This window comes from Mandrillus leucophaeus, unplaced genomic scaffold, assembly GCF_000951045.1.
Source record: "Mandrillus leucophaeus isolate KB7577 unplaced genomic scaffold, Mleu.le_1.0 Scaffold840, whole genome shotgun sequence".
Lineage (NCBI taxonomy): Eukaryota > Metazoa > Chordata > Mammalia > Primates > Cercopithecidae > Mandrillus > Mandrillus leucophaeus.
The window spans coordinates 1190074-1204849 of record NW_012109142.1 but is presented as its reverse complement, the minus strand read 5'-3'; positions in this window follow the sequence as shown (position 1 = coordinate 1204849).

Genomic DNA, 14776 nt, shown 5'->3' with positions numbered 1-14776 from the left:
TGGGAAACAGCATGGAATCTAGGAAGAAATTTCGCACCAAGAAATAAGAGGACCTAACTTCTACCCTTGTATTTTGTTGTTTACTATTCACATAATCTTCAGAAAACTACTTATGCTTTTTTGGCTTTTGTTTCTTCATCTCAAATAAGTAATAATAATATATTATGTTCACAAAGGCAGGAGACTGTACACAGTGACTTCTTGGTGGTATTTTTCAGTTTTGCAACTTTGAAGACAATGTCAGGGACTTACAGCAAGGAAATCTTTCAGTTTTTAAAAATTGAAATAAGTCACTCCTTGATACTTTATTTATGGTTATAATTGCAATGTATTATTAGTTTGGCTTGTGTTGAGGACTCAGCTTAGGTACTTCATAAATGTTGCTGAATCAGATTGCATTTCTAGGTCATATAAGGTAATGTAATATGAGACTTAGTTTAACAGCCTTCAGGACTGATGATTCAGAAATACAGTTCAATTTTGCCCTTCATCCTTGTGTGACAAACACATTTAGTCCTGACCATTGGACTGGTAGGAAGTACTTTCTGTGAGGCTGTAAAATTTAAGATCTAATCTGGTGTGATTACACATTTTATGCCCCATGACCCACCATTTATTAACAGTGTGCTTGATCAAAAGCCAGCCTTCTAGTCTGTTTACGCATGTTGCTGTTACTGAGAGATGATTGCGGGTTTTTTGGTCTACACCGTGGAGATATTTTAGTTGTGTCAAAATTAATGAAAATCTGTAAATACCCTGATCATTCAGCGATTTAGTTAATATGATGGAATTGGGGAGAAGCAGACAGTCTGAGGTTTGTGAGTCATTCAGTCTTGAAAGATGCTTCTTTCCAGACTGTTTAAGGTCATGACCTAAGTTTGTTGGAATTTCAGAAACCTATAATAATAATTCAGTGGTCTTGTCAGTTCAAAATTTCTAGACAAGTCATTTATTGATACATCCCAGATTTTGGTGAGTCAAGGAGTAGCTTTATGCTACATTTATTCTTTGTTACACCAAGACTTAAGAGTAATGTCCCTTCCCTCAAAATGGATTTTAGGTAGCAGTTGACTTTCCAACTCTAAACTAAAGTTATTTTTCCCCTTCACTCACTTCGTAAATATCTGTCAATAAAGAGAGAATAGTGCTGTTGATTTACGGTCAAGCTCTTCTGCAATGATTTACCCAACAAAGAAAGAAATGAAGTATAGGCAGTCTAAAATAGATACAAGTGTCTCAGCACCCAAGTTCTATGTAATGACTTCTTTTTTTTTTTTAATTATTTTTTATTATTATACTTTAAGTTCTAGGGTACATGTGCATAACGTGCAGGTTTGTTACATATGTATACTTGTGCCATGTTGCTGTGCTGCACCCATCAACTCGTCAGCACCCATCAACTCGTCATTTACATCAGGTGTAACTCCCAATGCAATCCCTTCCCCTTCCCCCCTCCCCATGATAGGCCCCAGTGTGTGATGTTCCCCTTCCCGAGTCCAAGTGATCTCATTGTTCAGTTCCCACCTAGGAGTGAGAACATGCGGTGTTTGGTTTTCTGTTCTTGTGATAGTTTGCTGAGAATGATGGTTTCCAGCTGCATCCATGTCCCTACAAAGGACACAAACTCATCCTTTTTTATGGCTGCATAGTATTCCATGGTGTATATGTGCCACGTTTTCTTAATCCAGTCTGTCACTGATGGACATTTGGGTTGATTCCAAGTCTTTGCTATTGTGAAGAGTGCCGCAATAAACATACGTGTGCATGTGTCTTTATAGCAGCATGATTTATAATCCTTTGGGTATATACCCAGTAATGGGATGGCTGGGTCATATGGTACATCTAGTTCTAGATCCTTGAGGAATCGCCATACTGTTTTCCATAATGGTTGAACTAGTTTACAATCCCACCAACAGTGTAAAAGTGTTCCTATGACTTCTTTATTGTCATCAACAACTAGTTCTTGTGCTTCTGCTCTTTCTTTCCAGGCATTCATTCACTTCATTCAACAAACTTACTGGGTGCCAGGCACTGACGAGGCACTGGACATATAGCTTTGAGCAAAAGAGGTTTAGTTTGCCCCATGTCCACTTTGGTTTGTTTTAGTCGTGACAAGCTTCATGTTTGATTCCTTACTCTATTCTTCTAAAGTAAAACCATCCTTTCTCATGATGTGTTTGCCCTGACCATTGAATCCCATGGTTATACACTAGAAGGTTTTGTAACCTGAAAATCAGATTCCTGTGTCTTATAGAATCCAGATTCACATTAAATTGTTTAACATATTTATTTTAAATTTTTAGATCTTTGGTTTTTGAACATTTGTGCTATTGATTACAGTAACTGGCTTTATAGAATATTTTTTATCTGTTGTGTTTCCCTCATCTTGTATGCCAAAATATCAAATGCAGTAAGTTTTTGTGTTTGGTACATTTTTAAATAGTACTTAAAAAGAGATAGTTCTTTTGGTGGGTCTATTCTAATGTTCTCTCTCTCTCTCTCTCTCTCTCTATCTCTCTGTGTGTGTGTGTGTGTATACACACATATAAACACATACACATATACACACTAAACATATTATACGTATTTAAACACATGTAAATATGTGTATATCTATCCATATAAACCTATACATGTTTGTATGTCTATCTGATATGAGGGGGCATACTGGCTTTGCAATTTACAAATTCCATGCTTTTGTGCAGGTCATTTCACTTCTCGTTTTTCTCATATGCATAAAGTAGGGTAGTAAAATCTATTTCATAGAGTTAACTGGATCTTAATATATAGTAGCTATTATTTTGTTCATTTTTATTATTATCATGAAGTTTGGCAATCTCTACCTTGGTCAAGTATTTTTAAGATGCATCATTACACTTTAGACCAAAGTTCCCACAAATATTCAGCATAAATTTGAAAAGAATTAACTCCATCCAGAGTCTTTTCCCATCTTTTCCATGACAATCAAACCTATATCTCAGAATTTTGCCTCTATTATCATTGGCTCACAACCTTCACACAAGTTTAAATATTTTTCTAGAATATGGCTCTCATTTTCACAGTATAAAGCCTAGTCCTGTGTGAAGAACAGTGTGCTAAGATTTGTACAATTTTGTGGTTCCTCAGAAGAGCCTTCAAGGATATAAGATGGGAATATTGAGTCTGTGAAAGAATGCACAATTCATACAGACATTACATATTTAAGTAAGATTGTAACATAGTAAGCAGCAGCGTCAGGAATCTAACCTGTGTTTGTCTGAACTCGAGACCCGTTCTCTCCTATATTGTACTACCCATGGAACCTCCATGTAAAGGCACTCCTATTTGCATTAAATTTGTTGACTTTAAGGAAAGATTGGCAATATCCTTGCGCCCTACTCTCTCATTCAAAGCCATTCGATTTTCACATTGGTTCCACCATGCCTACTTCGAAGACCGCATATTAACTTTGTTTGTTTGTTTGTTTGTGAGACAGCGTCTTGCTCTTCTGCCCAGGCTAAAGTGCAATGGTGATATCTAGGCTCAGATCCTGAGTTCAAGCGATTCTCCTTCCTCAGCCTCCTAAGTAGCTGGGATTATAGGCGCCCACTACCACACTTGGCTAATTTTTGTATTTTTAGTAGAGATGGGGTTTCACCATGTTGGCCAGGCTGATCAGCCAGGCTCATCTTGAACTCCTGACGTCAAGTGATCCAGCCACCCTGGTGTCCCAAAATGCTAGGATTACAGGTGTGAGCCACCAAACTTGGACTTAACTTTTAAAAGTCATAATTCCACCAATTTCCAAGTGCCTCCCCAGTATGCATATGTTATTTATGCCAGGACCACAGATCTCTTTTCCACTTGATAATTTTCTAGATGCTTAAGTAACTTCATTCTTCAAATGGACAACCCATTATATACTATGGACTCATAATGCTTTTACTTTATCTTCATTCCACTTTAGCAATGAATCCACAGTTATGTCCTAAACAATGTTATCGCTTTCATCAGTTTTTCACATCTGATATCTTGAAACTTGAAATGTGTCTCTCTGACTATAATTTTCTTCCACATTTTCTTAGTTCTAAGCAATATGCATTATACTTCTAATATTTCCATATCTCATTATTCTCTCAAATTATTGAGGCTTTGCTTTCCTCCTTATCCAGGCTGGAATACATGGTTCACTGATTTATCTTTATTTCACAAGCCTCTAGAATTTTGTTACACCTCCATATTTTATTATGATCAGTTCATCAATTTCTAGACCTAGACAAATCAGCTGCCCATTTTCTCTAGGCCTTTTGTTAAACTGTGGAATTGTGCCAAATAACATCATATAATTTTCCTGATTAGATCCATTACCAATGAATGCAATCCAAATACTGACAAGCCTTTGATATTGCTTTATAAATCCATTTATTCAATCTGACTTAAAGCTTCATTGAGCATTTCTCCAACTGTCTCCTGCAAGATATTAGTATATGTTCCTCTATACAGAAGCTCTAAAGTAAAATAAATTTGGAAATGCTACATATTATATCTAATTCTTATAGATTCACAATTTTCATTTGCATATTCAAGGTTCTGAGAACTACTACAGCAAAAGAATTTGTTGTCCTTCGTATAACATAAAACTTCACAAATTTATTTGACTTTGAAATCCTTTATTCATTTATTAATTAATTTGTAGGAATCATAACATCTCAGTCAATACATTTTAGGAAATGCCGTACCATATAAAGGGTGAGGTCCTTGACTGGTTAGTTCACCACTGTATTCTCAGCAGTTAGAAAGATGCCCATCTCAGAGTAGGCTCTCACACATATGCAAAGATTGGATGAATAAATAAATGAAATAACTAAAGCAGTTTCTGTGACTTTTTCCTGATCTTTTCCATTTTATTAACCACACTACTGCACCCTTATTATTAAGCGAAGCTACTGGACATGACTCTTTGTTTTCCTGTCACCTCAACATCTTTTCAAAACATTGAATATATTTTCATAATTCCCGTGTCTCAGAAATATGTTTGAGTTTTCATGCTTAATAATACATACAGATGCTTAGGAGATATAGCTAGATGGCAGTCTCTTTCAGATATTTCATTTAATCTCTTAATCCTGTAAAATAAGTAAAATGTTCTCTTTTATGTAGGTGATAAAATTAAAACTGACACACCACGGTTAGAATTTGAACCCAGAGTTGTTGATCTCCAAGGTATAGCTCCTTTCCCAGCCTCGTTGTTACCCCCGCTTTCCAAAGATAATAATCTCATTTTGTTAGATTCCATACTAGGTACAGCTCATGTAATATCTAGATCTACTAGTCCTTGAGCCCCACATGAGATTACAGCCCCAGCTAATACCTTAATTTCAGCCTGGTGAAACCCTGTGCAGAAGACTCAACTAACATATTCCTAAACTTTTTCCTTCCCAAGACTGTGAGATAATAAAAGGGCATTGTCTTAAGATGCTAAGTTTATGGAAATTTGTTACACAACAATAGAAAACTAATACAGTAAAAAATGACAGATGTGACAAATAGGACACAAAGAGCCTGACACATTTAAGCATATAAGTACTTACCTTAAATGTGAAGAGTGCAAATACTCCAATTAGAAAATAAGATTGTGAAACTAGATTTTACAAAGAAAAAATATATACGTGATTTATGAGACATAATTTAAAAATAAGATTAAAGAAAAAAATGGAACATAAAAGAACTGAAAAATATATATTATACAAACACTAACCAAAAGAAAGATGGCACATATATATTAACATAAGACAAAGAAGACTTTAAAGAAACAAATTTCAAATACAATGAAGGTTTTTGTCCATGGAGAATTAAATTGGAAGTCAAAAACAGATAGAAAAATGGAAATTTTTAAGTGTATGTAAATTAAGACACATGCTTCTAAAGAACTCATGAGTAACACAGGAAATCACCATGAAAATTATTTTGTATGGAATTATCATTAAAAATATTTTGTACTAAAATTATAACTTACAAACCTCTGTATGATGTAGCAAAAGTAGTGTCTAGAGGAATTTTATAGCTTTAAATGCATGTATTAGGAGAGAAGTAGAGAATCAGTTATTTAAACACTCAACTCAAGAAGCTAGAAAAAGAAGATAAAATTATTCCCAAAGAAAGTAAAGGAAGAAAATCTAAAAAAGTAAAAGTAGAAATGAATGAAGTTGAAAACAAACATAGAATAGAGACAATCAATAAAATAAAAGTTAGTTATTTTAACACTTATAAAAATAATTAATACCCCAGGAACATTACTCTTTTCAAATCATGAATATTAGAATAAGAAGGTATTATGAAAAGTTGGTATCTTTGACAACTGAGATGAAATGAACAAATTTCTAGAGAAATGTCAAATATCCAAACTGACAAAAGAAGAACTAAAAATCTGATAGGCAACATTGGTTGCTAAAGAAATTAAATCTGTAATTAAAAACCTTCCTACAAGAAAAACTGTCCCTGGTGAAATAATATTAGTTTTATATAAATCCTTTCAAAGAATAAGAAAACAGAAGTAGTTCCCAACTTATTTTGTTAATCTTCCCAACTTAGAATAACGCTAATACCAAATCTAATAAGACATTATAAGAATGAGAAATTATAGGCCACTAATTCTCATGAACATAAATAAAAACAAAATATTAGCATATAGGGACAGGCAAGGTGGTTCATACTTACAATTCCAGCACTTTGAGAGGCCAAGGCAGAAGGATTACTTGAGCCCAGGAGTTTGAGACCAGCCTGGGCAACATAGTGAGATTCCATATTTATGAAAAATATAAACACTATCCAAGTATGGTGGTGCATGCCAAAGTATCAGATACTTGGGAGACTGAGAAGGATGATTGCTTCAGCCTGGGTGTTTAAGGCTGCAGTGAGCCATGATCACACCACAACACTCCAGCCTTGGTAACAGAGCAAGAGACACTGTCTTAAAAAAAATACACATACACACACACACACACACACACACGTGTGTGTGTTTATGTATTTATTAGAGATCTATATATATATAATTTTTGGTCCTCACTTTTGGCTCAGAATCTCTCCAATTATTTTACAAAGTTTGGTTTTTTCCATCAAAACAGCGTTTCACTAATGGGTTTAGTCAAAGCAAGAAAAATAAAGAGATCATGTTAAGACTGGAGAAGAAGAAATTATTTACCAGAATATTCTGTCATTATTTATCAAAATTACTGGATGCAAAGTCAGTATTAAATAATCATTTTTAATATACTTAAACAAGTGGAAAATTAAAACTTTAAATTTTCAGTTAAAACAGTGTCAAATAATATTCAATATCTAAGAATAAATCTAATAAAGGACCTCTGCATTAGAAATTATAAAATATTTCTGTGACAAATATAAAAAAGACAAAAATAAATGAGGTGGTATCCTATGTTCATGTAGTGGAATATTCTACATATTTAAAGGTGTCTGTTTGTTCCAAACTGACCTATAGAGTCAATGCTACTTTGATCATAATCCAAATTGTTGTGTATGTATAAATTAACATTCTAAAATGTATAAGAAAATGTGAGGAATTAAAGTAACCAACACAATCTCAAAGAAGGAGAAAATTTGATAGATTTACTCTACTTATAGTGTGATTATCTTTAAACCAAAAGTAATTAATTTAATGTGGTTGATTGAAGGATGAAGGATGAAAGGATGAATTCAGTCTAACCAATACAAGAATAGAGAAAGAGATCAACAGAATGGCATAGAGTCCTGAAACAAATCTTCCATGTGTTTAGTAACTGATTTACAACAAAGTTTCTGTTACCAATCAAAGGGGAAAAGTAGTCTTTTCAAAATATGGAGCTGAGTCAACTGAATTCTAAAATATGAAATTTGACCCCTCCCAATACCTTAGATTATAGATCAATACAATCAAAATAGATCATGATGTAAAAAGTAGAATCATCAGTCTTCTTGAAATAAAAAGGGGAATATCTTCATGATCTTGGGATAAGCAAATATTTTTAAATTGGGACAAAAAATTACTATGAAATAAATGTTTTGTTGTTCATTGAATTACACTACTTATGTACTACAGAGGAAAGCTACTGATTGGGAGCAGAGATTTACAATCATATATTTGTGAAGAAGCTTGTATCCAAGATATATAAATAATGCATACTAAACTATATGAAAAGGAAAAATGTACAGTTTTTTTTTAAAAAAGACAAAAGACTTAACCAAATGCTTCACGAAAGAGAATAAAATCAGTGCTATATATATGCAGAGGTGCTCAACATCATTAGTCATCAAAGACAAGTTTAAAGCCACAAAAAGTATACAAAGACATACTCGCCAACAGAATAGCTAAAATTAAAAATACAATTTCGAAGTTGCTGAGGTTTTAGACCATCTGGCAGTCTTTTATATTGCTATTAAATGTCTGAATATGCACATCTACAATTTTGCAATATCTGCTAAAGCTAATCATATGTGTACTCTTTGACTAAGCAATTATACCCTTGAGTATGTGTCCAACAAAAGCAGGTGCTTATGTCCACTTAAAGTCATGTAAAAATGTTCACAGCAGATTTATTATGATAGCCAAAAGCTGGAAAGAACCCAAAGCCCATTAGCAGGAAAATGAGCAAATGAATTATAAGATATTTATATAATGAATACAATTCTGCAATAAAAAAGAATAAATAACCAAAACAGTAAGAGAAGACCTAAGTAACAAGAATGGAATAAATATTCATGAATATAATGATACAAAATTTTAAAGATACAATTTCTCTCTAAATTGATCTATAAATTCAATGTATTTTATTGTAAAATCCTAAAAGTTTTTCTTTGGATTAAATAGACAAGCTGATCATAAGATTTTATAAAAGAGTATATTGCCAAGATAAGTAAATGACACTGGCAGGTCCTCAGATTTTAAGTCTAGTAAAGCTAGACTTATAAGTCTTCCATCATACAGACTTGTATGGGTGAAAGAATAAGCAAATGAAGCAATTGAACAGAATAGGAAACACAGAAATGTACCCATAAAAATATGAAAATGTCATGACAGTTGGTATTACTAATCAAAAAGAAAAAGACACATTAATCATAATGTTAACCACAAATACTATGATGAATGATAGTGTTAATCGAAACACTATGGGTGATATAGCTTTTATTGATTAGTAATTCCAACTATGGTTATAATATTGGTTATTGATATGAAAAAGAATAAAATTAGTCATATCTCACATTACAATTAAATTAAATTCCAGATACATGAAAGACCTAGATCTTTTTTTTTTTTTTTTAGACAGAATCTCACTCTGTCACCAGGCTGGAGTACAGTGGCACGATCTTGGCTCACTGCAACCTCTGCCTCCCGAGTTCAAGTGATTCTCCTGCCTCAGTCTCCCGAGCATCTGAGACTACAGGTGCGTGCCAACACACCCAGCTGATTTTTGTGTTTTTATTAGAGACAGGGTTTCACCATGTTGGCCAGGATGGTCTTGAACTCTTGACCTCATGATCCACCTGCCTTAGCCTCTCAAAGTGCTGGGATTACAGGAGTGAGGCACTGTGCCCAGCCCTAATGCTAGATCTTTAAAACTTTTTGAAGAACATATTGAAAATATACTTATGATTTCAGGAAGGAGATGGTGACAAAATAAGACACAAAGAGCAAAATCGATAATCAAAAAGTTGTTACATTTACATTAAACTTTCTGTTCCACAAAAGATCATAAACAAAGATAAAAGACAAACCACAAACTGAAAAATGATATTTGCAACTCAAATCCATTCAATAGAAATATGAGCAAACATTATGACCAAAACAATTTACAGTAGAGAAACATCAAACTCCAATCATCATATTCAAAGATGCTTTACTTCATTAGTAATCAAAGAAATGGAAATTAAATAAAAAATAGAATACCGGTTCTGGGCTTCCCACTTGTAGGTCCTTAACCTCAGATTGGCAAATAAGTAAAAAGTCTGTTAATGCAAATAGTATCACAAACATGAAGCAAGATATCTGTGACATCATATAAAAATACTGAGATTTGGAACTGGTATAGACCTTTTGGAGAATGACTTGACAATATCTAGCAAAGTTAAATATGTACATAGTTTTCAACTCACAAATTTCACTTCTAGATATATATCCTAGAGAAATTCTCACATTTATGCACATGATGATATACACAAGATTAATCACTGCAGCATTGTTCATAATGCTGAAAATTTAGGCAACAATCTAAATATTCATTAAACCATGTATAAACATTTTTTATATATTTTATACGCTGGAATACCACAAAGAAATTAAAATACATGAATGTAAGTCTATGTACTATGGATAAATCAAATTAAAATAACGTTGAATGGTGACTAGTTTCAGAATGATATATACAGTCTGATAACATATATATAAAATGGCAAGAAAAATAATATTGCATAATATTTATAGACGCATAATTATGTAGGAATGGTACAAAAGCAAATGTAAGATTTCTAACATCAATTTCCAGAAAACAGTTATTCTGGGAGAGAAGACAGTGATTTAAATATTAAACCCTCCTTTAAAGGAGGTTCTATTTTATCTCTAATATTACCTAAAATACTGATTTAAATCATGCATGATAAAGTATGAAGACCTAATAAGATTTGATGATAGTAATTGTCTTTTCATTACTATAAATGCCTCAATTTTCTAAATAATTTATACTTAAAATATCTAAAACTGAGCACTGGCCAGGACCCTAGTAATTTGTGAAGTTTCATTATAATTGAAAAATATCTTAAGAAGAATTTTCACTGAATTTTACCAGTATTTCTTACTTGAAGAAGATTATTTCTATAGAATAAACTCATTTATAAGTCTTTTAATAGTGATTTCTTAGTTTCTTTTTGAGAGTTAAGAAACACTCCATTGCTATGAAATACATTCAAATAGAAATGTCACTGTCACACAAATGCATAAAATCCGTAACAAAATTGAAACTAAATTCTCTGTACTCTCAGATGAGTTATCTTTCCACTGAATCAAAATTGCCTTTTATTAAAAAAAGAAACTTTACATATGAAATATGGAAAAGAGAACAAAAAATCATAATAATACTATCTTTTGTGATTGGCATTATGAATTATAATAATATGAGACATTCCACAATTTGTTCAAAGCCCTAACAACACAATATTATCTTGTTTAATCATGAGGCACTGCTAAAGGTTGAAAGTGTAGGTAATTTGGGTCCATTACTTCCCTTCATTATCTCTCCTGCTGCTTCTTTTTTTACTGATCACTGTATGACAAGAAAGAAAAAAAATTGGTGAACTAGAAAAAAATAAAACCAAAATTGGTGAACTAGAAGTTGTATGAAACACTTGGTTTCACAAGAGATTGTCTAAAAATGAACATTTTAATAATATGTGCCAAATCTTGCTTTTACTACTAAGGTTTATGTGGTTTCCAGTAGAGATTCCAAAATATGAGAAGACATGAAACAGTATTAGGTTTATTAATTTCAATTTTTATTTTAAATAAAAGGGAAAATATGCTTTGCCAGGCTGTCTGAACATCCTGATTCAGTTACAGTAACATCTCCAGGGATGCTGTCTGAAGCTAGCATAGAGAAAAACCTATTTAGTTCCCTTTTTGGATCTTAACTTGGACATAAAAGTTTTCTACCCTGTGCTAGAATAGAATTGAGCACCACCTCTGGTGATATTGACTCAGAGGTAGTGAAGAAACTGAACAAATTGATAACAAAAGCTCTCTTTCTCTCTCTCTTCTATTTTTCCCTTTAGTATTAGTCCATGAAAGGGATTTATTTTATGTTTCTCTCTTGCAGAAATCCTGGACTCACAAATCATTTATTCTTTGTTAACAGCTGTAGTTTCTACACCACAGTATAACTCAGGACATTAAAGGTACTACAGACAACTCAATGTATGCAAACCACAATGACTAACCCTGGAACCCTGGAAAGAATGTACACAGCAGCAGGAGCCTACAGAAGACTGCAAGAAGATGGGGAAATGCAGAAATGAAATATACAATGAAACAAAGTAAAATCTAAATGGATACCTGAGATGAGTAATGAAATTTTCATTGCCATTTTTGGATCAACTCTCATAACTAATCTCCAAGGTAATGCAAACTAAGTTAGAAGAAAGCTTTTCTGAGTCCATCAGGTTCCCAAGAAGCAAACTGAAGGCCCACTGTGTGTAGGCACTGGTTTTCTGCACCACACCCTGGCTCACTGCCTTCTCCAAGCCCTCCAAAGACTGTTGGTTTAGGCATCTAGGAGAAAACATTGCAGAGACTTGTATGTCCCAACATCATGCTATTTGAAATATTACTTTTCTCAGAAAAGTCTTGGAAGGAGATCTGATTTAACCAGATAGGTACTGGGTTAGTAACACAATATATAGTAGCTCCCCCAATGAAGAAGAAATGTATTCTGGTGTTCAGAATACACACTTAGGCTATTACTCAGGTTCTGCCACGTGCTAGCTTTGTGGAGACTGTGGTTAGTAATATGTATATTGTATATACATACACAGTACAAAGACAAGTTCCTTAATCTCTCTCTATGAAATGTTTATATGCTCTCACTGCATAAATTAGTATGTAACAGCCTCCAATAAACATTTCCCATCTGAGGGCTCTCTGATTTTTGGCTCAGGATCATAGACCATTATTCTATTAATACCTGGGTAATTTTCAGAGTTTCATATCTCAAAAAAAAAGAAAAAGAAAAAACAAAATTTCAAAGCAAGATAGGATATTTTGCAAATAAGCAGACATCTTACATCATTCTCTTTGCTTCTGTATTCCTTGACGAATAAGATAATTATTAATTTGTCGGTATATAGCCTTAAGTTATTTATTTTCTCTACTTAGTAGGAGGATTGCATTTAGTGGAACTTTCTGAAGAATTTCATACTTTCGAACAGTTCATTTTTCTTGATTTTTCTCCACCCTAATATTCTTAACTTTCTTAATATTCTTATGTCTCTGTTTATCTCCTTGAAAATTCTAAGTATCCATCATGATTTCTTTCTGTTCTCTCACTTCTTTAAAAAAAATTAGTTTCCTTCATTGATCGTCCTCAAGGTTTATCATCAACCATTTTCCATTCTCTACCATATTCCTCTCAATCTTTTTGAATCATTGGCCTCTTTCAAAAATCTGTTGAAATGATGAACTCTTTTAGAGAAGTGTGAGGACTGGGGGTAGGGGGCGTATTCACAAATTTTACATATCAATTCGAGGGCCTTATTGACCTCCCTGCTTTATGCCTGCTGATAGACAAACACCTGCTCTCCAACTTCAATATCTAATCTGTGTTAATTGTCCCAAATCTTCATTTTTAATTCTCAGTCTCTATCCAGTACTCCAGACCCATATGTACAACCAACTAGTAAATGTGTCCATTTGGAAATTCCATAAACACCTCAAACTCAACATACCTAAACTAAACATATCTTCTTCCCATCTAAATCTTGTATTTTCTGCCTTGTTGTCTGACACAGTAAATATCACCATCCACTGAAGTATCTAAGGTTAAAATCTTGATCACCCTAGACTTTTCCTTCTCCCTCATTTTCTACAATTATTCACTAAGTTCTACAAATCTCATAATTGTTTTTGTAATTGTCATTGATCAGATCCCAATAACTTCCTGCCCATATTAGTGACATAGACTACTAAAATAATGTTTAATTACATAATTAATAAACAAATACTTTCTCCTTGTAAAAAATCCAAATAACATAAAAGTACAAATGGTGAATTTTCTCTTTCCATAGCACATCCTAATTCTCTCCTTCCACATATATATCCACTGTTAAGCATTTGGTGTATATCCCTTTAGTTCTTATTCCTTTATATTTGCATACATGTATATATGGATGATAACACATAAGGTTTGAGTATTTCTTTACACATATGGGAACATGCTGTATTAGTTTGTTTTCATACTGCTGATAAAGACATACCCAAGACTGGGCAATTTATAAAAGAAAGAGATTTATTGGACTTACAGTTCCACTTGGCTGGGGAGACCTCACAATCATGGTGGAAGGCAAAGCGGAGCAAGTCACATCTTTCATGGATGGTAGCAGGCAAAGAGAAAGCTCATGCAGTTAAACTCCTGTTTTTAAAACCATCATATCTCGTTCACTATCACAAGTACAGCACGGGAAAGACCTGCCCCCATGATTCAATAATCTCCCAGCTGGTCCCTGCCACAACATGTGGGAATTATGGGAGCTATAAGATGAGATTTGGGTGGGGACACAGAGTTAAACCATATTGCATGCTTTACATCATAGTCTCTCACTTAATCCTTTTCACTTAATAAAAGATTTGGAGAGATTTCTATTTAAGTATATGTATATATGTGATATTTTTAATGGCTACTTAGTATTCCATTATAAAGATGTAGATTATATGATTTAACCATTCCCTTTTGATGAGAATGTAGCTTGTTTCCTGTTTTTATTATGCCCCACTGTCATCCTTGTGGATGTGTGAGTATACTTTCAAAGGTGAGATTCCTAGCAGTGGATGTCAGAGACTCCTATCTGCCCTCTCTACCTCTAGTCTCAATCCTCTTCAATCCTCCTTCATTTATTCACCAACACTCAACAACTCTCTGAGCATCTACTGTTATCAGACCCTATGATGGGTATTTGGTAATAAAAGGACTAGTTGACACAGCTGTTGCTTCCAGGGAGTTCAAAATAAAATAGAAGAGAGACAGACATAGTATAATAGTGC